A 21,119-nucleotide genomic window follows, 5' to 3' on the forward strand; every position below is an offset into this window, starting at 1 on the left:
AAGACCACATTCACAAATGAAAAGAAAACAGATTTATTAGGGGCCTGGGCTTTATAACTGAATGGAACTCCCAGTTCACTGCTTGAAGCATATATATCCATAATAATTTAAACTGCTATAGAATTGTCCTGAGATCAGGAAGCACAGTTCATCATTCTTTTAGTGATACAGTAGGGATCTGCAGAGGCGACTTCATAAAAACAAATGCATCGCTGAAGTATCTCAGATGAAGTAAGTTATTGAATCTAGATTTCATTACAGTTGTTACTGAATTGTAATATATTGAATCCTGCCAAGCTTAGTCATTATGGATTGAAATAGGATTTGTTTTATTTGTCTTCCAAGGACCAAGAAGGAAAGTTGAATACTATACATGATGACTATTACAACTATGTATTTATCATGGCTGTACTTATAGCAAAATCTGACACTTTTTAAATAAAAATTATGGTTTCTGCCTCCGGCCAGCTTGCTACTAAATAATTCCTTCATGAATTTTTACAAATTGGTTCTTTGTAAGTCCCATGTAGTGGAGTAAATTTTTAAATGGTTTTAAACCATAAAAGTATATCTTCTCTTAAATTCCCTTGACAAACAACTTAAAATCTTCTTTGATCTGACTTTTCCTTTAATTAAACTATGAATTTTGCACTCCTCATAATACCATCACTCTTCCAATCTTGATGATGCAAGTTTCTTATTTAAGAGTTGAGATTTTAAACTCTTAAAACTTTGAACATGTTTATTTTTACTGGTGCCTTTAGTACATCCTGCAAAATATTACCTGTGGATGGAATTTGATCTTGTAGCCTTAAATTTTGCATGCGTAAACTGAATGAACCACTGTCTGTCTGTTTTTATACCCTAGTAATTAAAAAGAAGTACATGACCTGTTTCAAATGCAGTTTGAAGAAATAAAACTACTCGTATACCAAGGTGGAAAATGCAATGTAATTACCGTATATACTTGTTCATAAGCTGAATTTTTTTAGTAAAAAAGGGAAGCATCAGAGAAGGGGGTCGGCTTATGAACGGGTATCGAGAGAGAGGTGGGACACAGCCCCTTCCTCCCATCAGAGCGGGCAAGGAGAGGCAGCACAGCCAGCAGAACCAGAAGGGAAGAGGTGGGGCCCGAGTTTCTCTGCTTCTGGCCGTGCTGCTCTCCCCCCAGCCTCCGAAGCAGCTGCAGCTCTGGGGCTGGCAGGCTGCAGCCGCTCTGCCCACCCTGGCCCGCCGGAGCAGGCTGCGGCCAGTCCAGAGACATCCTTTCCTGGCCCACACCAGCTAAGATGGGAAGGGATGAGGTGGGGAGAGTATGGGGGGCCCCCAGGCTAGGATGGGGGTCATGTGGAGGGTGGTCAAAGGGGTTATTCCCCTGCCCCCCAGCTTCTCTTCTCTACTCTTCCCCCCCCCCCCCCCCCCCCCAAAAAAAAATTCCCGATGAGTTGCTGTCCTGGCCTGTCAAGGTAAGCCTCTGTCGGGCCGGGACACTTAGTTTACTTAAGTCAGCGTTTCCCAAACTTTTTTGGCCATGGAACACTTTTTAGCCTATTAAAGAACACTTATAATATTATTTTATAGTTGTTTGGTTGTCAAATAAAAAAATGCATTATTTATGCTCAAATATATTTTATAAAACAAAGCAAAAAATACAAATTTTAAATAACTTGAACTAACAATTTCTAATGGGAAAGCATGTATAAAGTAGTACAAAAATCAAGTGCAAGAGTCAAAATTAAAAACAGTGTTCTACTTAAAAAATCCTGTTTTTTATATATACACAGACACCAAAGTAGATTTTTACTAGGAAAATCTATTTATAAACAGAAATACAAATTTTGATTTAATGGGGTTGGTGTTTCTGCATTTTTCTATCACAAATTTGCTTAATATTAGGAATAATGCTGGAAAGTTGAATCCTTATGTCAGGCGCAGCATCAAGTCTATTCCTATATTTGGTTTTCGTTGCAGTATAATACGAAAATCCCGTCTCACACAAATAAGTTGTAACAAAAGGAAGGAGCACTCAAACTGCATGCTTAGCCCCATTAGGGTACTCTTCTACTAGGCTGCTCCAAAAATGATTCAGTGGAAGATCCTTAAACTTTTGTTTCAAGTCAGAGTCAGAAATTAAGTCAGTTAGGCCTTCATAATCATGCGCAGTAAAACTGACTGGTTTGGCTGTAATTACAAACGGATTTTGAACCTAAGAATTATCATCAGTAGTTGTACGAAAATATTCTAATAAAGAGGCCTGCAAGTCAAGTAAGTGCTGTAACATGGTGCTAGAAACTTCTTCATGGACTGTAGAATTTTTTCAGTCAGAAATTCATAGACTGTAGGGAAGCAGTCGAAGTTATTCTGTTCTACACAAGATGCCCAGAATTCCAGTTTATTTTTTAACGACGAAATTTTATCCATTGTAGTAAAAATGGTCACATTCTTTCCTTGCAACAACAGATTAATTTCATTTTAATTTTGCAAAAATATGTGCAAGATATGCAAGTCTCATTAGTCACGCGGAATTTGTCAGACAGTCATTAAATTTTCATCCTGAATTATCTGAAGTGAAGAATACCAGTAGTTCACTACAAAGCTCAAAAAGCCTCAGAGGCACTTTTCCTCTGGATAGCCACCTCACTTCCGTATGTAAAAAAAAACTTTTTGTGCTGACTACCCATTTCCTCACACACAATTCTAAGTAACCTGAAGTGGTCAAGATTTGACAAAATTGGTAATTTGTACTGCTTCATCAAGCACAATTTTCAGATATGCTGGTATTTTTTTAACTGCGAGTGCTTGTCTGTGTCGAACACAATGGCTCTTAGTGCTTTCTGGTGCCACACTTATGATTTGGGTTACAGCTCCCTTCATCTTCCTGATCATTGCCCTAGCACCGTCAGTACATACATCAATACGTTTCCCCCAACTAATTTCATGCTTTCTGATAAAATTGTTGATGCAGTTGAATATTTCTTCTCCGATCATGTTGCTTTGCAGAGATTCACATAAGAGTAGGTACTCTTCAATAATATTATTAAATCTGTATTGGACAAATACTAGTAGCACAGATTTCAGAGTAGCAGCCGTGTTAGTCTGTATCCGCAAAAAAAAACAGGAGTACTTGTGGCACCTTAAAGACTAACAAATTTATTGTAGCATGAGCTTTCGTGAGCTAAAGCTCACTTCTTCGGATGCATAGAATGGAACACACAGACAGGGGATATTTATACATACAGAGAGTCCTGAAACATCAGTGGGCTCATCTAGCTGCAATGAATACTCATGACAAATTTTCAGTCGGCAAACTAGCTCTTTTTTCCCTATGTCATCGACAAGATCTTTAATACAGCATGCAACAGTATTATTTGACAACTGTACAGCATCAATTTTTTTTACAAGACTGCTCTCTCAACATGCACGTTACAATATCTTTTGCGTAAGGCTTGATAAGCGTTTCTCCAATAGTGTGAGCTTCTCCGGCGAGGGCTATATGGTAACTTACTCGGTAAGATGCCTCTGTTGCACTTTCATTGTCTGTTTTAGCAATTTTAATCATCGAAAGTTTACAATTTCCAAGTAAGTCACGCTGCCTCTTGAAAAAACGTATATCTTTGTCTTTGTATTCAGCATGTTTGGTTTCCAAATGCCTACGAAGTTTAGCAGGAGCCAATGAACTGTTTGCTAGTATTTTGTTGCGCACGACGCACTGTGCATCAGGAACATCTTTATTTCCAACACACGTAAATCCAAAAGACAAATAACTTTAATCATACTTTCATTTCGGTCTTTTAACACCTGCTGCTTCTTGTTTGTTTGATATACTTTGGTGGAAATGCTTTCACCTTAGATAACTTGCTGGTACTAACAGATTTTTTCGGCAACAAAAGACTGCGATTGTTCATCCTCACTTTGAAGTGTCACAGTATTTTTGCTTGTTTATTTGAGCCACAGTTGGAGTACCAGAAGAGCTTGCTTTTCGTTTCAAAGTTGCTTCTTTTAGCCACAAATCCATGGTGATTAGGTTTAGTAACAATATTTAGAAATACTGATTTTTGTCAAATGTTGTTTATCAAAATATTTATATTGTTTCGAGTGAAGCTAGTTTAGTTGTGCTTATCACACACACGGTAAAGACCCGCAGGCTTGAATGTATTGAGTGAATATGTTGTATTCAACATGGCATAAAGAGAATGGTGTGCATACCGCTGCAGTTTGTGCAGCCTCAAGTGGAAGGGGTATGACATCACTAACTAAAATGTGCCCGAAAGGGGTAGACGTCAACATGCTTGTGTGCCTCGTTCTCTTTACGCCGTGATATTCAATACGAGATCTATCAATAACCAGAAAAAGTTTTATGTTAAATTATAGTCATTCAAAAAGAGTTGTAAATTATGCTACAAATATGCCAAATTTAAAATTAAAAAAAATTAAGACTTTTTTTAATTACGATTCTTTCACGGAACACCTATTCACATCACCAGTGTTCTGTGGAGCACAGTTTGAGAAATGCTGACTTAGGTTAACCTCTATGCCTGAAGATGCTTGAGGTAAACAAACGGTCTCGGCCCACCAGCGGCTTATCCTGATGGCCTGGGAGCCAAAGTTTGCCTGCCCCTGAATTATAGGGTTGGCTTATGAATGGGTCATAAAAATTTTTTTACTTACCCATCTTGGGGGTGGTGTGTGTGTGTGTGTGTGTTTGCGCGCACGCGTGGGCTTATAAATGAACCGGCTTATGATTGAGTATATGCGGTAATACATTAATGTGACTAATAAATAGTTATCACAAAATAAGTTCTGCTGAAGGAATAAATCTCAAAGTATAATTTAATGCAACAAGGCTTCTGTAACAATTTCTAGTGTGTGTTTTTTTTTTTTTAAATTTGATCCAATAAAAAAGATTAATTATAGGCCTAATCCTGGAAAATGTAGTATGGAGAGTTAGCTGCCTGCCCATGCACTATACTTCCTAACATCAGAGCCATAGTATTTGTGTTGGTTTATTTGTACATGCTATACATTACCCCCACAAAACTACATTAAAAAACATTGTTAAAGCTGCAAAGTCAAGCATTCAAAAATTAGTAAATACCAGAATTAAGGAAGCCCCTGCTCTGAGATGGTTAAGTTCATCATGGGCTTTTCTGTGGTGTTTATAATATCTGATCGCTTCACAAATATTAATTAATTTATCTTCACAACACCCCAGGAATTGAGAGGTTGCTATATTGTCTGCATTTTACAGGTGGAGAGCTGAGAGAGGTTAAGGTCAAATGTTTCCACTGATTATGGGTACCCAATTTGGATACCTAGGACCAGATTTTTCAGAGTACTTGGCATTATATATCATTTTTATATATTCAGGCAGAGCTCCCATTGATTTCAGCTGCAGCTGTGAGTGCTCAGCACTCATGTAAGTTAGACCCTGGAGTATCAAGTTGGATACCCAGAAAATGAGAAACACATAGTGACCACCTCTGAAAAGTTTGGTTTACATGACTTTCCTAGCATTGCATAGCAATTTTGTGGCAGTGACAGGGACAGACACCACTTTTCTAGGACAGAATTCAGCTGCCTTAACCACGAGACCATCCTTTCTCTTTTATGATCCCCTTCCTCCTTCATTACACACCTTCTCACTTCTGCAACAAATGAGGTAGGGGGTCCTATAAGCAACAGCCTCTTTTACTACACAACCCCGATTGATCCCCAGAGCATGATCCATTTTGTGCACGGAATGAGGCAGGGGTCCTGTAGAATAAATGCTATATGATTGTGTAATAATGCATATGCACAAGGGAGCTAAAATAAAGATGCACATAGGAATCGTATTGGCATTTCCTAACTTCTGAATGTTTGACTTCACAACCTTAATGTACCTAATAGTCTAATTTAAAAAAAAAAAAAAAAAAGGCAAACTTAACAAGTAGACATTCCACCATGTGGAGTCATATTGACATCCACATGGATCATCAGCAGGGTTGGAACCTTTAGAGCCACAACACAGACTTTTGCTGCTGTGTTGACAGCAGCAGAGTGATATGAGACACTGTCAGTGGGTCTCATGGTTATTTGCTCTCGGTAGAGGAATGGTGATACTCAGAAATCTTGGATTTCATTCCAGACTCTGGAGGGGAATGTGTATTTGTGAGATTGCTTTTCTGTCTCTTCGCCTCCAAGTTTGACCCCTTCTGCCCTGTCCCAGTTCTCTTCTACTCTCCCCCTCACCCCCGACTCCTTTTCCCCGGTCCCTGTCTCTTTGCTGTCCCAGTTGCCTCTCATCAGGCTTCTTTTTCAGCCAGGTGTAGTCCCCCCCCTCTAGGTTTGATGCAGGGTGGATTTGGTTTAAATCAAATAGATTTAAATCACTAGTCAGGAAGACTCAATTTAATCATGGATTTCTACATAAAAGTGCATTCTTGTTGGTTGTTATAACCTTAATACATATTCTTCACAACTCAGATAGATGTAGGTTTCATTTTTAGAAGGTACACACTATACATTTTTAAAGTCATTTATTTTGAAAACTTTTCAGATTAGGTTTACAGCTAAATCAGAAAATGAATGATTGTTTGGTTATTTAATTTCCCAAAAGGTAATTGAAGCAGATATTTATGAAGTCATTGGGAGGTTAATCATTAATATTTGGAGGATTTTCTTGCTATGCTGTATTAGGAGGAGAACATCACCAGACAGACATTTAAATTGTTTTATTTAACTAAAACAACAACGTTATGTATTCTGGATTTTTTTCAATTGTTAAATTGTTTAACTAAAATAGTTAAATGAAATATTTAAAAAAACAAAAATTAAATTGACTGTGTCAGCCAGGTTGACATGAGAAACGTAAAATATTGGCTTCTGCATCTAACTCAGTCATCTTCACCTTTATTTTCCTGTTTGTTCATAATCTGGAAAAGAAAAACAAGGTTTCCTGCTTTTTCAGGTCCCAAATGATTTGGAATGAATTAGTCCAAAGGAAGAAAATATTCTTTTTACACCGGCAGAAGAAGCTACTGCTATTAAAAGTGAGATTATCACTTCAATAGTCTCTGAATCCAAGTGCTTAAATGACTTGCTCCAGTTCAGTGGTGTGACTTTCTTTAAAACATCATCAGCAAACATTTATTTCTTCAATGAAGGCTACACTCAGAAAGACCCTCAAGACTTTTGGAATATGCTGCTCAAACAGTTTCACTTTTGTTTCTACTGCCTGTCCCTCCCTTCGTACATTTATCTCCATACTACTTCTCCTTGTCCAGATCTATTCCGCCCCTAACAGTCTTCTATCCATTGATCTTTTTGAAACTTTGCACTTTCAGAGAGAGGTAAGGGATTGACTCTGTGTACACAAATTTGCAGAGGGACAATAGAGTTGAGGCCTGTTATTTCTCGCCTCTATATATTTAGTTATTTAAAAATATTTTTGCTGTTAACAAGCATGTTATCTGTGGAGACACAAATCCACAGTTTGAGAACTGCAAAACTAAGCATCTCTCCTGGTATCTTCTAGACTGAGCACTGAGTCCCATTGGGAAGATAGAAAGATTAACCTAAAGCTATACAGAAGCCCCTGGGACCCCATAAAATCTGGCTCTGTGGATGAGGGGAAGCAGTGGATGTTATTCCTTGACTTTAGCAAAGCGTTTGATATGGTCTCCCACAGTATTCTTGCCAGCAAGTTAAAGAAGAATGGACTATAAGGTGGATAGAAAGCTGGCTAGATCATCGGGCTCAACAGGTAGTGATCAGTGGCTCCATGTCTAGTTGGCAGCCGGTATCAAGCGGAGTGCCCCAAGGGTCGGTCCTGGGGCCAGTTTTGTTCAATATCTTCATTAATGATCTGGAGGATGGCGTGGATTGCACCCCTAGCAAGTTTGCCGATGACACTAAACTGGGAGGACTGGTAGATACGCTGGAGGGTAGGGATAGCATGCAGAGGCACCTAGACAAATTAGAGGATTGGGCCAAAAGAAATCTGGTGAGGTTCAACAAGGACAAGTGCAGAGTCCTTCACTTAGGATGGAAGAATCCCAGGCACGGCTACAGACTAGGCACCGAATGACTAGGCAGCAGTTTTGCAGAAAAGGACCTAGGGGTTACAGTGGACGAGAAGTTGGATATGAGTCGACAGTGTGCCTTTGTTGCCAAGAAGGCTAATGGCATTTTGGGCTGCATAAGTAGGGAATTGCTCGCAGATGGAGGGAGTGATCATTCCCCTCTATTCGACATTGGTGAGGCCTCATCTGGAGTACTGTGTCCAGTTTTGGGCCCCACACTACAAGAAGGATGTGGAAAAATTGTAGAGTCCAGCGGAGGGCAACAAAAATGATTAGGGGGCTGGAGTACATGACTTATGAGTAGCGGCTGAGGGAACTGGGATTGTTTAGCCTGCAGAAGAGAAGAATGAGGGGGGAATTGATAGCTGCTTTCAACTGCCTGAAAGGGGGTTCCAAAGAGGATGGTTCTAGACTGTTTTCAGTGGTAGCAGATGACCAAACAAGGAGTAATGGTCTCAAGTTGCAGTGCGGGTGGCTTAGGTTGAATATTAGGGAAACCTTTTTTACTAGGAGAGTGGTGAAGCACTGGAATGGGATACCTAGGGAGGTGGTGGAATCTCCTTCCTTAGAGGTTTTTAAGGTCAGGCTTGACAAAGCCGTGGCTGGGATGATTTAGTTGGGGATTGGTCCTGTTTTGAGCAGGGGGTTGGACTAGATCATAGAATATCAGGGTTGGAAGGGACCTTAGGAGGTCATCTAGTCCAACCCCCTGTTCAAAGCCTCCTGAGATCCCTTCCAACCCTGGAATTCTATGAAAATTAGGTCCCTAATCCATGAGCTATTGGTTCTCATTTACAAAACTTTTCTTAAACATTACATGAATATATTGTCTCATACTATAGAATTAGAATGCATAATCTCTATTCCATGATGAAATATCTGAGCTATAATGTATCTTAATTAAAACTAGATTGCTTTTTGAGGAAAAAAACTTTATCAAAAAAATCAGTTTTAAATAAAAACATCATTGATTTTTATCCACCCTGATTTGATGTCCAGCTCCCAAATTCCAACCCATGCCCAGTCTCTCTCCACCCCTGCCTCCCCCCACACCCATACCCAGTCAACCCCAGTTCTCTCTCCCAGCTCTTTGTCCAAGCTCTCTCTCGTTTTTCCCCATCACACTGATTCTTTGTCCTAGTCTTCCCCTGCGCTGACGCTCGTCCCCCAGCTCCTTGCTCCAGTCTCTTTTTCCAGCCAGTCCAGTTATTTTCTGCATATCAGCTCCTTGTCAGTCAGTCTCCTCTGATTTCCGTTCCCCTCACGCTGGTTCTTTGTCCTGGCTTACCCCCTCCTCATGTACCTTGTTCAGTCTCATTATTCCCCTCCCCCTAGTTTGTCTAGACATCTAGTTTGTCGTCTTGCCCAACAAGTCCTTGCTTCTCCTCCCACTGGCTCCCAGTCTCCTCTGCCCCCTCCTCTGTGCCCCCTTCCTGACTCTGTATCCTTTCCCACCTGGCTCCATCCTAGGTTTTCTCTCCACTCCCTCAGTCCCAATCTCACCAGACTCCTTGTCCCAATCTACTCTTGGTTGTCCTCATAGTCCAGTTTTGTTCCTTCTGCATTTGGATCAGATGGCTTTTGTCCATGTTGCCTGAATGCCCGCAGGGGTATCGTTGAGAGGACAGAAGAGGCAGATTCCTGTTTTCAGTTCCAGTGCTGACCTCACCCTGAACTGGAGCAGCTTTTACAGAGAAAGTCCAGCTTCATCCATGAAGCCCTGAGCCGGAGTATGCTCACTTGCTTCGTGGGGATAGTGCATGTGCTGTCTTGTTAGCCGTTGTTGCTGTGAGAGGCTTAGTATGGATGAAATCTTTGGTGATTTTGGCAGTTAAAATCAATCTTTCTGAAGCATGTTGAAACTGAGCTTTTTCAAAGATGTATATCTTGGCCAAATTTGTGTGGATTTTCAGAGAGAACCAAAAGTACATCCCTGACATACATGCTACCTCTTGCCAAATTTCAAGTTTCTGCCCTAAAACATAGGGTCACTACAACTGTGCAAAGAAAAGCTCTCCGTAATTTAACCTGAGCAAGATGTCTCTTTTTTTTTTCTTCTTCCCCATAGCCATATTCTCAAAAATGGCAGAATCATTCTGGCTGAAATCTTCCAACAAAATTCACTCTTAGGTGGACACCCATCAGGGAAAATGTCAGCCCAAACAATTAAGTGGCAAAAATGGATTTACCTGTTTCTGAGTCACTGACTCAGAAGAAAATGATCTTGACTTTGTCTTGACAGATCTTGTCACAACTAAAAATTAATGGCAGCTTAGGTACAGATGTTCATGACTTGGTCAACTTTATAATGTGCAAGAAGAATAAAGGCCAGACTAGAAAAAATAAATAAATAAAAAAACGGTGCTTTAAAAGGGCCAGTCTCACAAAGCAGAAAAACAATTGAGCCAGATCAGTTGGGAGGAAGAATTTAATCAGAATAATGTAAATAACAATTGCACTGTTTAAGAACTTTACAAGATGCCCCAAAAGCCACAAACCCACTATCAAGGGAGAAGGCTGTATTAGTTTAAAAATATTTTCTTTAGGGGACTGTGAAAGCAGATATAATAAATATATATAAGAAATTGAAGAAAGGGGAGGTTGATAATAATGAATGTAAATCAGAAGCTAGGAATTGTAGAAAAATAAGGGAAGCAAAGGGACACAAGGAGAAATCTGTGGCCAGCAGAGTTAAGGACAATAAAATGTTTGTGAATTAGGAACAAAAAGAATTCTAACAATAGTTTGTCAATTCTACCATTTCCATTTATTAATAATCAGTATTGATGCAAAAGAAGCAGACCTGTTCAATAAATATTATCTTCTGCATGAGGGGAAGTGAGGAGAGGAGGTGTACATTTTTACCAGTATACAATTTACAAAGGATCATGGTGGATTCTCAGTCACTAATAGGCAGCAGGTTTAAAACAAATAAAAGGAAGTTCTTCTTCAGGCAGCGCACAGTCAACTTGTGGAACTCCTTACCTGAGGAGATTGTGAAGGCTAGGATTATTGCAGTGTTTAAAAGAGAACTGGATAAATTCATGGTGTTAAGTCCATAAATGGCTATTAGCCAGAACCGGTAAGGAATGGTGTCCCTAGCCTCTGTTTGCCAAGAGGATGGAGATGGATGGCAGTAGAGAGATCACGTGATCATTGCCTGTTAGGTTCACTCCCTCTGGGGCACCTGGCATTGGCCACTGTCGGTAGACAGATACTGGGCTAGATGGACCTTTGGTCTGACCCGGTACAGCCGTTCTTATGTTCACTGGCAACTTTCAAACCAGCATTGCCTGTTTTCTAAAAGATGTGCTCTAGAAATTATTTTGGAGAGGTTCCGTGATCTGTGTTATGCAGGAGGTCGGACTAGGTGATCACAATGATCCCTTCTTGCCTTGGAATATATGAATAAATATTTTAAAACATTTAACTTACTACTAGGTCAGAAGAAAAATCTATTTAATATAGCACTTAATAAAGCTAATGAGTTCATCAAATATCACAAAAATGTATTAACAGAAATAATTATTAATTGGTAAAATTAAACAAAACATTTGAGTTGTTTCAGGAACCATACCTGTTTCATCTTGACATCTTTTTTTTCTATTTCTTCCTGAAGAAATCTGCTACTTCCTTGCACCATGATTTTTTAAAAAGTGAATCTTTTTTTTCTTTTTTCCTCTCATCTTTCTCTACATTATGTTCTCAAGCCTTTCCTTTCCCATATTTTCTTTTATTCTTCTCCTTTAACCTTTCTACTGTAGTTATTTAAATTAATTAGTCACTCCTGCCCATTTCCATTCATGCAGTTTACTAATAATACTAATTTGTGTTTTCATCAGTAGTTCTCGGAGTGCTTTTTTAAAGAAGGTAGGTATCAGGCATTCAGAACTAGATAGATCAGTTGCAGGTGGATATGAAAGCTTCAGAGACCCCACCATTCAGAGGAACTCTTCTTCCCTCAGGTTTTTGACTGCTGTAGTGGTTGTATTTCTGCTGCTATACCAGTTCCTCGCAGCCTTCATTTTTTAGTTCTTCCCACCCCACTGAATGGTGGTGCTAGCTTTCCTAAGTGGCAAATGAATGAAAGTGACTCCATTCTTGTCACTTTTACTGTGCCCACTGAGAACTGACAAGAGTTTAGTTAGTTTTCACTTCATTGCAGCTTGTGAACCTGTTGCAGCTGCACTGGAGTGGTGCATCTGAAGACTTAAGAAGACAGCAGTAAATCAATTACATTTGCTTTGTCTTTGGAAAGTTTTCTTTAGCCACAAGTTCTACAAAAAAGCCTGTCTCTCTCCTCTAGCTGCATCCAGTCCGCCATATAAACATCTGTACTTTGGTCTAGTTCTTGCCCTTATGCCTTCACACTCTCCACAGAATGTTTAATTATTTAATTTGTTTTATTGAGATATTAATTTACAGCAACACCGTCTTAGGACCTAACTACATCAGCCACACCATCCGGGGCTCATTCATCTGCACATCTATCAATGTGATATATGCCATCATATGCCAGCAATGACCCTCTGTCATGTACATTGGCCAAACTGTACCGTCTCTATGCAGAAGAATAAATGGACACAAATCTGAGATCAGGAATCATAACATTCAAAAACCAGTAGGAGATCACTTGAATCTCTCTAGTCACTCATTAACAGACCTAAAAGTGGCAATTCTTCAACAAAAAAACTTCAAAAACAGACTCCAACGTGAAGCTAGAGAACGGGAATTAATTTGCAAACTGAATACCATCAGATGAAGCCTGAATAAAGACTGGGAGTGGTTGGGTCATTACAAAACCTAAATTTAATTTCCCCAATACTAATTTCTCCCTACTGTTACTAACACCTTCTTGTCAACTGTCTGTAATGAGCCACTCTCTTACCACTTCAAAAGTTATTTTTCCTCCCTTGGTATCCTGTTGTTAATTGATTTATCTCGTTAGACTGACCTCACACTTGGTAAAGCAGCCCGCATCCTTTTATGTACGTATACCTGCTCCTATATTTTTCACTTATGCATCTGATAAAGTGTCTTCTAGCCCACGAAAGCTTATGCCGAAATTAATTTGTTAGTCTCTAAGGTGCCACAAGGACTCCCCGTTGTTTCAACTTTTCATAGTTCCTCTCTCCCCCATATTTTGTAATACAAGGCTAAAAGGATACAAGAGGTTTCTTGACTTAAGCAGAAACATTTAGTTGCCTGACACAGTGACTCTCAATGGATTACTGCCATTAATGACTCTTTCTGTGGTGAAGCCCACTGCTTTTCATATCACTTGTCTGTGGTGAAGTGTTAATTTTGCCTTTCTGGAAAGATTCTTCAGTTCAGGAAGATCATTGATTAAGCAGATAGCAGTTTCTGTAAATACTACTTACACCAATCCTTACTGGGTATAATGCTGTCCTACAGAGAGAGGAGGATAAAACCCCTTAAGGTTTATAGTTCCTCTTTTGGTGATGCCCGCTGTGGATAATACTATATACCTTTACTGTTTGAACAGCAGTTCTTCAGTTGAAGCAGTGTCACATCTAAAGACGTTTTAATGAGGAAGGAAAATGCACTCTTTTATCTAAATATTCTGTCTGAAACAATATGAAACATATCTATATTTACCCACTAAATCATACTGGTTCAGCTTTTGTAAAGTTTTCTGTATTGGTCTAGATCTGGGAACTTGTCTGCCAAGTTTCAACCTGGAGTGATTTGATTTTTTTTTTTATTTTTTTTAAAAAAAGTTTCATCTTTTAGTGGGAAACTTTAAGCCATATCAGACCTAAGCACTGTTGATCACCAGCTAAACCAAGTAGGAGTTTAACCAGACTCAAAGTAAGATTTCCTTGAAAGACTGAGTTATAAAGTTGTTTGGCTTTGGTTAATGATATTGCTTCGGACCTGAATGGTCCATCTCTCTCTTCCCCACATCTATAAAGTTGCCAAAGGGCTGTGCATTCTTTGAAGAAGAGGAAATAAAAAGAATGGGGAATCAGAGAAGGAGGGAGGAAATTTTGGATTGAGGTAGCAGAAGAGACTGGCAGAAAAATATATGGGGTTGAGAAGGAACTGGATAATAAATGTTACGGACTTGGTTGAGGTCCCCTTGCTGGACACTCACCAGGCTGCTATATTTGCATCCAAACAGCGGATCTGTGGGCTTTTAAGCTCCTCTTAGTCACTGGTAGGCTTCAGCCACTGAGGCTACAGCAACGCTGCTAGTTAGGGATGGGATTCCTGGCTTATATAGTCCTATTCTGCACTAGCTTTCATCTGAGCTAGCACACTAAAAATAGTAGCGTAGCTGTGGTACAATAGGCAGCGGTGGCATGGGCTGGCTGCCCTGAGTAAAAAGCCACCTGAACTATGCAAGTATGTGCTCGGGGTGGCGAGCCTGGGTCGTTGCTTCCTGTGCTACTGCAGCTATACTACTGTTTTTAGCATGCTAGCTCAGATGAGTATGTGTATGTCAGCTGGGAATTACACCCCTGGCTCGTAGTGTAGACAGTCTGTCTTTGGCACCGGCCTGTCCAGCATGCTCTCTGGGCATGGACTCTGTCTGGTACCCCTTTTGGAAGTGGGAATCCAAGATCAGTGATCACCTACCAAGACATCCCAGTAGCTTAAGCACACCCTTTCCCAGAACTCCACCCTTCTGGGCACTGTGGTTTATAACAGCTTCATGTACATGTGATAGTTGAAGCAAATAGATACAGGCTTTGGAAAATAATTTCTAAAATAACTTTTCTTCACTTTAGACAGCACAAGAGATAAAGATCCATGCAAAATAAGAAACTCTTGTACAGCATTTCTTCCTCAGTTTCCTCATCGCTCTTGAGCATTCTTTGGGATTTGGGTCAGTGTCCTTTCAGGGTTCCAAATCCCCTCTGTTGGAGCACACTCCTTCAGCTCAGACCTTCTCCTCCAAAATCATCTGCTTCCTTCAGTTTAATTTATATTTATTCAGATTAACTGTTGTTTGTCATGTTAGAAAATAATTGATGCATTTCTTACTTACTAGATTAATTTTTTACTTGTGATTTGTGTCAGATTGTGCCAGATATGGATCGAAATTCAATTCACCAGAACAGCGTTTCGTTTTTTAATTAAATTAAACTACCTTAAATGTGCTTGCTACATAAGAAAAAAAAAAGTTGATCAAAACATGTTTTGCATTTATAACATTTATTAAAGGAAGTATTTAGTAGTTAATGGAACTGATTTCTGATGACCATATCTTTCAGTGTTTTAAAACTAGTAGGTCACATCCCCTTGCTCATAGTTTGCAATCATAGATTAGAAATGGAAAAAAAACTTCCCTGCTTTTTTTCAACTCCCAGTTTAACTTTGCATTAATCAGTCATTGAGTTGAAGTAGCTGAATACACTGAAATTAAGAAAATATTCTTTCTGCACCTGCAGAAGAGGCTGCTATCAAAAGCTGGTATAGCACTTCAGCAAACTCAGGTTACAGGGGATTGGCCAATGACTTCCACCTTTTCAGTGGTTTGACTTTAAAACTTGGCAGCAAACATGTATTGCTTTCTATTTTTTGTATTTAATTTAAATGATTTTAACAAGTTCTGGCCTTAACATATGCAGTCAATTACCATTTTTTTAAAGTAACTATTTAAGTTTTTAATTTAAAGAAAAAAATACTGGTTTTTATCCATTCTGGTTCCCAGCCTCTGTTTTTAAAGGGCTGTACCTCAGTCTTTGTTCCTATCCTGGAGAAGTTCTACTACTCCTTTCCTTCCCTCCAGACAAGCTAGGTTTAGGTTCTTTTAGGTTTCAGCCTTCTCATTTGTTTGGGAAAATCTATTCAGGTTTAGGTTTTGATGATCTTTTACAACCATCCTATTCAGAGACAGACACTCAGGCAGGGATATGGTGCAGATGATAAAACCTAGCTCTTGTACAGCAGTTTTTGTCAGTAGATCTTAGAGTGCGTTACAAAGGTGGTAAGGATCATTATACCCATTTTACAGATTGGGAAAGTGAGGTGCAGGGAAGGAAGTGACTTGCCCAAGGTCACCCAGTAACCATTGTCAGAGCCAGGAATTGAACCCAGGTCTCTGGTGTCTTGGTCCAGTTCTCTGTCTAGTGATCTGACTGCTGTATAGTCATAAGGGCTTAAACATGGAAAACACAACCTAAAACAGAATTAATAAATTGTACATAGAGTCCTCAAATTATTACAGTAAATGAGAAAGCAAGTGATATTATTTTTAAAGAGAGATTTATAGTTCCACATGATTTTGGGGAAGGAGAGGAGGAAGAGGATTTCTGTAGTTTCTCAGTCACCAATTCAATGAATTGTTTGGGGTGGATTGGTAAACCAAAATAAATGTGTGTAAAACCCTTTGTTTTGAACTACAATAGAATCCTGATTTTACAAAAATTGTTTTATATATGACCAGCTATATGAACCATTTTTCCTGATTTTTGGGGGGGTGGGTGTATGTGGGGGAAAATCACATAATGCAGGTGATGTTGATGAAAAACAAATTGACATCCCTTCACGTTCCAGTGCCGTCAAACCTTATTGCAAAGCAATTTCCAATACTCTAAAAGACAAGACAAAAAAGATGCAGTGACCATACTGCAACTTATGCACCATATCTTTTGTAATGTGGTGTTCAATTTTATGATTTTTTTAATGTCTAAGTCCCCAATTAGTTCGTAAAATAAGGGTTCTACTACACTCCAAATCAAATCTGAAAGTGAAATTCATCTAGCAGAAATGAAACTAAAATTTTCTCTTGGTCTAAATACTTGCTTTTTCATCTGTTGGCACAATAGGTAACCACTGTGGAACCCATGTGGTCGTCTTGCAAATAGAGGTATCAGGATTTGGAGAACCCAGTCAGAGATTCAGCACCTCCTGTGTACTGTGGATTGCAGTGGCTTCCCATACCACATTGTAGAAATTGAAGCATGGCCAATGGATCTCCAGATCTACCACCTATCCCTTTTGGGGAAGATAAATGTTCCAGGGTTATCTGAAGCTCCAAGGCTGGAGTAGTAGCTTTAAAGTGCCTCCCTCTACTGATCCGTACCCTGGGTTGGAGAATTACATGCAAATCTGTTCTGACATTCTTTCCTCCCCCATGTCTTATAGCTTCTTTTTTTTTATGCAGCATTTGCAGTTCTATGTACTACTAATCTTAATACATTTTGAACATATGTGCACAGTTATGTGCTGCAAGTACTTTGTATATTTAAGCACATCTCCCTTGTTCAAATATTGGTAAATAAGAATGCTATACAATGATGCTTAAACTTCTTTTAATTTTTTTTCTAATTATTATTTTAAGCTATTTCTGGTTCTGGATTCCACTGACAAAGTCCAAAAGATAGCGCCTTCCCTGTGCAACTTGAGTCAGAGTTGTGATCACTAAAAATCTGCCTTCTGTTGCCCTTCAGTGTGGCAGCCCCTGAGCCAGTGAAATTTATATTCAGTGCAGAACTAAGAACTAAAATCACTTGTTCACTTGAGAGTGAGTATTCCCTCGACCATCAGCATGTTAACATAGGGGTTGTGAGAGAGCCCAGAGGAGATGGCAATTACCTTTCCATTCTTTAAGGGAGGAGCTTAAAACTGTTGTAATGTATGGTAAAGGTTGAGAACCACAGCCCTGAAACTTATTTTGTCAGTTTGTGTGGATAGTAGGAAAGGCATAAAGTGTTGGTCAACTGGTTGAGGACTTCATATTGGAAGCAGCACAGAAGAAATGAGTTCTGAGCTCCCTTTTTAAGGATGGAATTAGTAAAGCAGGAAGAGAGTTGAACCTTGTGCTCTAATGATTGATCTAGTGTCTGAGGTGCACCTGTCCTCAAGAGTCCAAAAAAGAGACTACTGATAGCAAAGTCTTTTAAAACTACACTGTTAAACATAACAGTGAGGTAAAGGATGATAGAATAGTCTTCAGCTACGGAGGGGATTGAAGTCACATTCGAATGGACCAGGAATGCTTCAGAGAGTTTGTTGGAGTGAATATGCTTTTTCCCAGCATTTGTTGAAGCAGGGTAGTTTATGGTAGGCTTGGCAAGCTGGTCAATTGATCTGTCAAATAATGTCAGGTGAGTTGATCACCTATTTGTCCACAGTCAGATATTCCAGAAAAAATACCTTGATGTAGGCAGCTGCTCACCTTTGAATTACATGATGTCATTTTTTTTGTTAGTTTCATTTAATTGTTTCACCTTTTTTTGAGTTAAAATAACTCAGCTAAAAATTTGTTTTTGTAATTAGTTGTCAGTATTTAAGGGTAAGCCTATTGGAGACCATAAAGTCTTATTCTATTTTGTTACTGTTACTGTTATAATAAATTAATGCTTTAAAATATTTGACCATTTTTGACATTATTTGATGGTATATGACCAGTCAGTTGACCAGTCATTTTTGGATTAGTCAAATGCCCAACCCTAATGTATGGCCATTTTTCTTAAGACTTGTCTTCTAAACTGTATCCGCCATCTCCTTAAGCAGGTCTGGCACCAGCAAAGGAAGCAGGTGCCTGGGTCAGCCAATAGAAAGGGGCGGCAGTGTGTCTGTTGTCGGGGCTGCACGTCTGGTTCGGTGGCAGCAGCTCAATCGGCTCACTCCGGATCGGTGGCAATTCGGCGGCGAGTCCTTCTCTAGCCATCTTCCTCTTCGCTGGCACTTTGGCAGCAGCTCAATCGGGTTGTTTGTTGTTTGTTTATTTTTTTTTGCCGCTTGGGGCGGCAAAAAAACTGGAGCCGACACTGTCCCTAAGAGTGCTTGCTTTGAAGAGGGAAGACTTCCATGGCATATGCTATTGACTTATGGACAGCAGAGAACATTTGGCAAGAGTCTTGTCTACTGCATGCCCGGTTTGTTTGAGCAATCTGTGTTGTAAAGATGAAGTGTAAGTGTTAGAAAGAAGGTTGTATGTGCTTCATATCGGAAATTCATTGCAAGTAATTTACTATTAACTGAAGAACATGAACTAGGTACCTTTTTAGAGTGCTAAATTCTGGTCTGCATGAGGTAGTGAGAGCAGCACATTAGAGCGCTTTACAAATCATATCCCTTTGTAGACAAGCCCTTAAAATTACTCTCCTTTATAAACTTATAAAATGTTGAGCGGTAACCATACCGTGCGTTATAAACATCTTAAGTGAAATAGTTGTAAAAATACAGGTGTTTTTTTTAATTGGGTGAATTTTTTGTATTGGTAGTTTTTAGATTTGGGATTTTAAATAATACGTGATTTAAAGTCAGTCAACAGAAATAGAAAGATAAACTTGCATGAAATATAAAATTGATCATTGTTGTTTTGAAGTTTGAGTTTCTTTTATCTCTTGGGAAAGTTTCATACAAGAATAGCAGAAGGGAGGAGAGCTTCATTTGTCTTCAGGGTTTATATTACAGTGAAATATGTACTGAATCTTTGAAACAGTGCTCTCATTAGTTGGCTTCATATATATTGGGAGATGTTCCTATTTTTAATATTGCCACAATATCAATCACAATTGAAGCACCATGTGATGGGTCTGTCTTAAACTTACTAAAGTGAAGAATGTTGAGCCATGTAAATTGCCATCCAAACAGAAATAATAAACTGCATCTCACTGAATTGTGTTTTAAGACCTGTCTGTAGGCCATGGATCACTGACTTGAGATACAGTAATGGTACTTACTAATCCATTAAATCTATCATGTCAGTATTTAGTAATGTGACCCATAGTCCGTGCTTTATTTACACTTAAGCACACAGCAGAATCGGTGTTCTATACTCTTACATGTGTAAGAGCAAGGAACAATATTCTAAAAATCTTCATAAAAATAGTGTATGTGTAAGGCACCTTTTACCTTTTGGTAACTTGGCTATTTTAAAATGGCCATGTGGGTTTTTTTAACATAATTCGATGACTCTCTGGTCTTTGTAATTATGATACAGTCTGCTAGTTTAAGTGAAAAATACCTGCTCTGCTGCACTTTTGCAATGTAAAGGAATAAAACAATTGTGTACTTTGTACTGTATTTAATTGTAGCAGTGTTAATCACCTTCTGTTTAATAAACTAAAAATGTAGCTTACACTCTCTCCTTGCTTTTCACGTTTTCTATCCTCTCTGGCTTAACTCCACTTTTATCTTCATATTATCATTGTTCTGGATGTGTTCCCTCTCTTCATTCTTTATAATTCCCTTCTCTTTTCCTACACTGTTGTTTTTTTCTCATTTTCCTCTGTTTACTGTCTCTCCCATTTCTTCCCCCAAAGTCTGTACCATACTTTGAAATATTATTATTTTTTTTTTAATCTCTTCTTCTCTTGGATACTTCACCTACCTATACCTACCAATTTTCTCTCATATACCCACAGGCTCACATCTGGTTCCCTATATCCTCCAATTTAAAACAGCAAGGACTCTGTGCTACCTGCCTTTGACTTGCATGGGAAGAGACACAGCATCTGGACCCTCTTCCCATCTTCCACCCTCTCCGTAACATAATTCATATCTAAATTGATGTTGAATTTGCCAGGGCTGACTTTGCTGTCTTGAGCGTTTAGGTCCTATGATAGTGTCCCCTGAATAGATAATCACATCAGCCACACCATCAGAGGCTTGTTCACCTGCACATCTGCCAATGTAATATATGCCATCATGTGCCAGCAATGCCCCTCTGCCATGTACATTGGCCAAACTGGGCAGTCTCTATGGGGGGGGAAGGGATAACTCAGTGGTTTGAGCATTGGCCTGCTAAACCCAGGGTTGTGAGTTCAATCCTTGAGGGGGCCATTTAGGGATTGGGGCAAAAATGTGTCTGGGGATTGGGCCTGCTTTGAGCAGGGGGTTGGACTAGATGATCTTCTGAGGTCCCTTCCAACTCTGATATTCTATGCAAAAGAATAAAGGGACACAAATCAGACGTCAAGAATTATAACATTCAAAAACCAGTTGGAGAACACTTCAACCTCCCTGGTCACTCAATTACAGACCTAAAAGTGGTAATTCTTCAACAAAAAGCCTTCAAAAACAGACTCCAATGAGAAACTGCAGAACTGGAATTAATTTGCAAACTGGACACCA

General features: G+C 39.3%; 1 protein-coding gene and 1 pseudogene across 5 annotated transcripts in view; one reads left to right on the forward strand and one right to left on the reverse strand.

Moving 5' to 3' along the window:
- PDS5B (PDS5 cohesin associated factor B) overlaps window positions 1-21,119 on the forward strand; it is a 254,196-nt gene that overhangs the window by 10,802 nt on the left and 222,275 nt on the right. The window contains exon 1 of one of the 5 annotated variants that reach the window (XM_039535264.1): window positions 16,884-16,902. The exons of the other annotated variants lie outside the window; for them this stretch is intronic. The gene's annotated coding sequence lies outside the window, so the exon portion shown is untranslated. Of the gene's footprint in view, window positions 1-16,883; window positions 16,903-21,119 lie in introns of those variants that run through there. 5 annotated transcript variants of the gene reach the window in all.
- Window positions 1,844-4,015, reverse strand: LOC120403597 (annotated as a pseudogene).

The sequence above is a fragment of the Mauremys reevesii genome, linkage group 1 (genome assembly GCF_016161935.1).
Source record: "Mauremys reevesii isolate NIE-2019 linkage group 1, ASM1616193v1, whole genome shotgun sequence".
Taxonomy (NCBI): domain Eukaryota; kingdom Metazoa; phylum Chordata; order Testudines; family Geoemydidae; genus Mauremys; species Mauremys reevesii.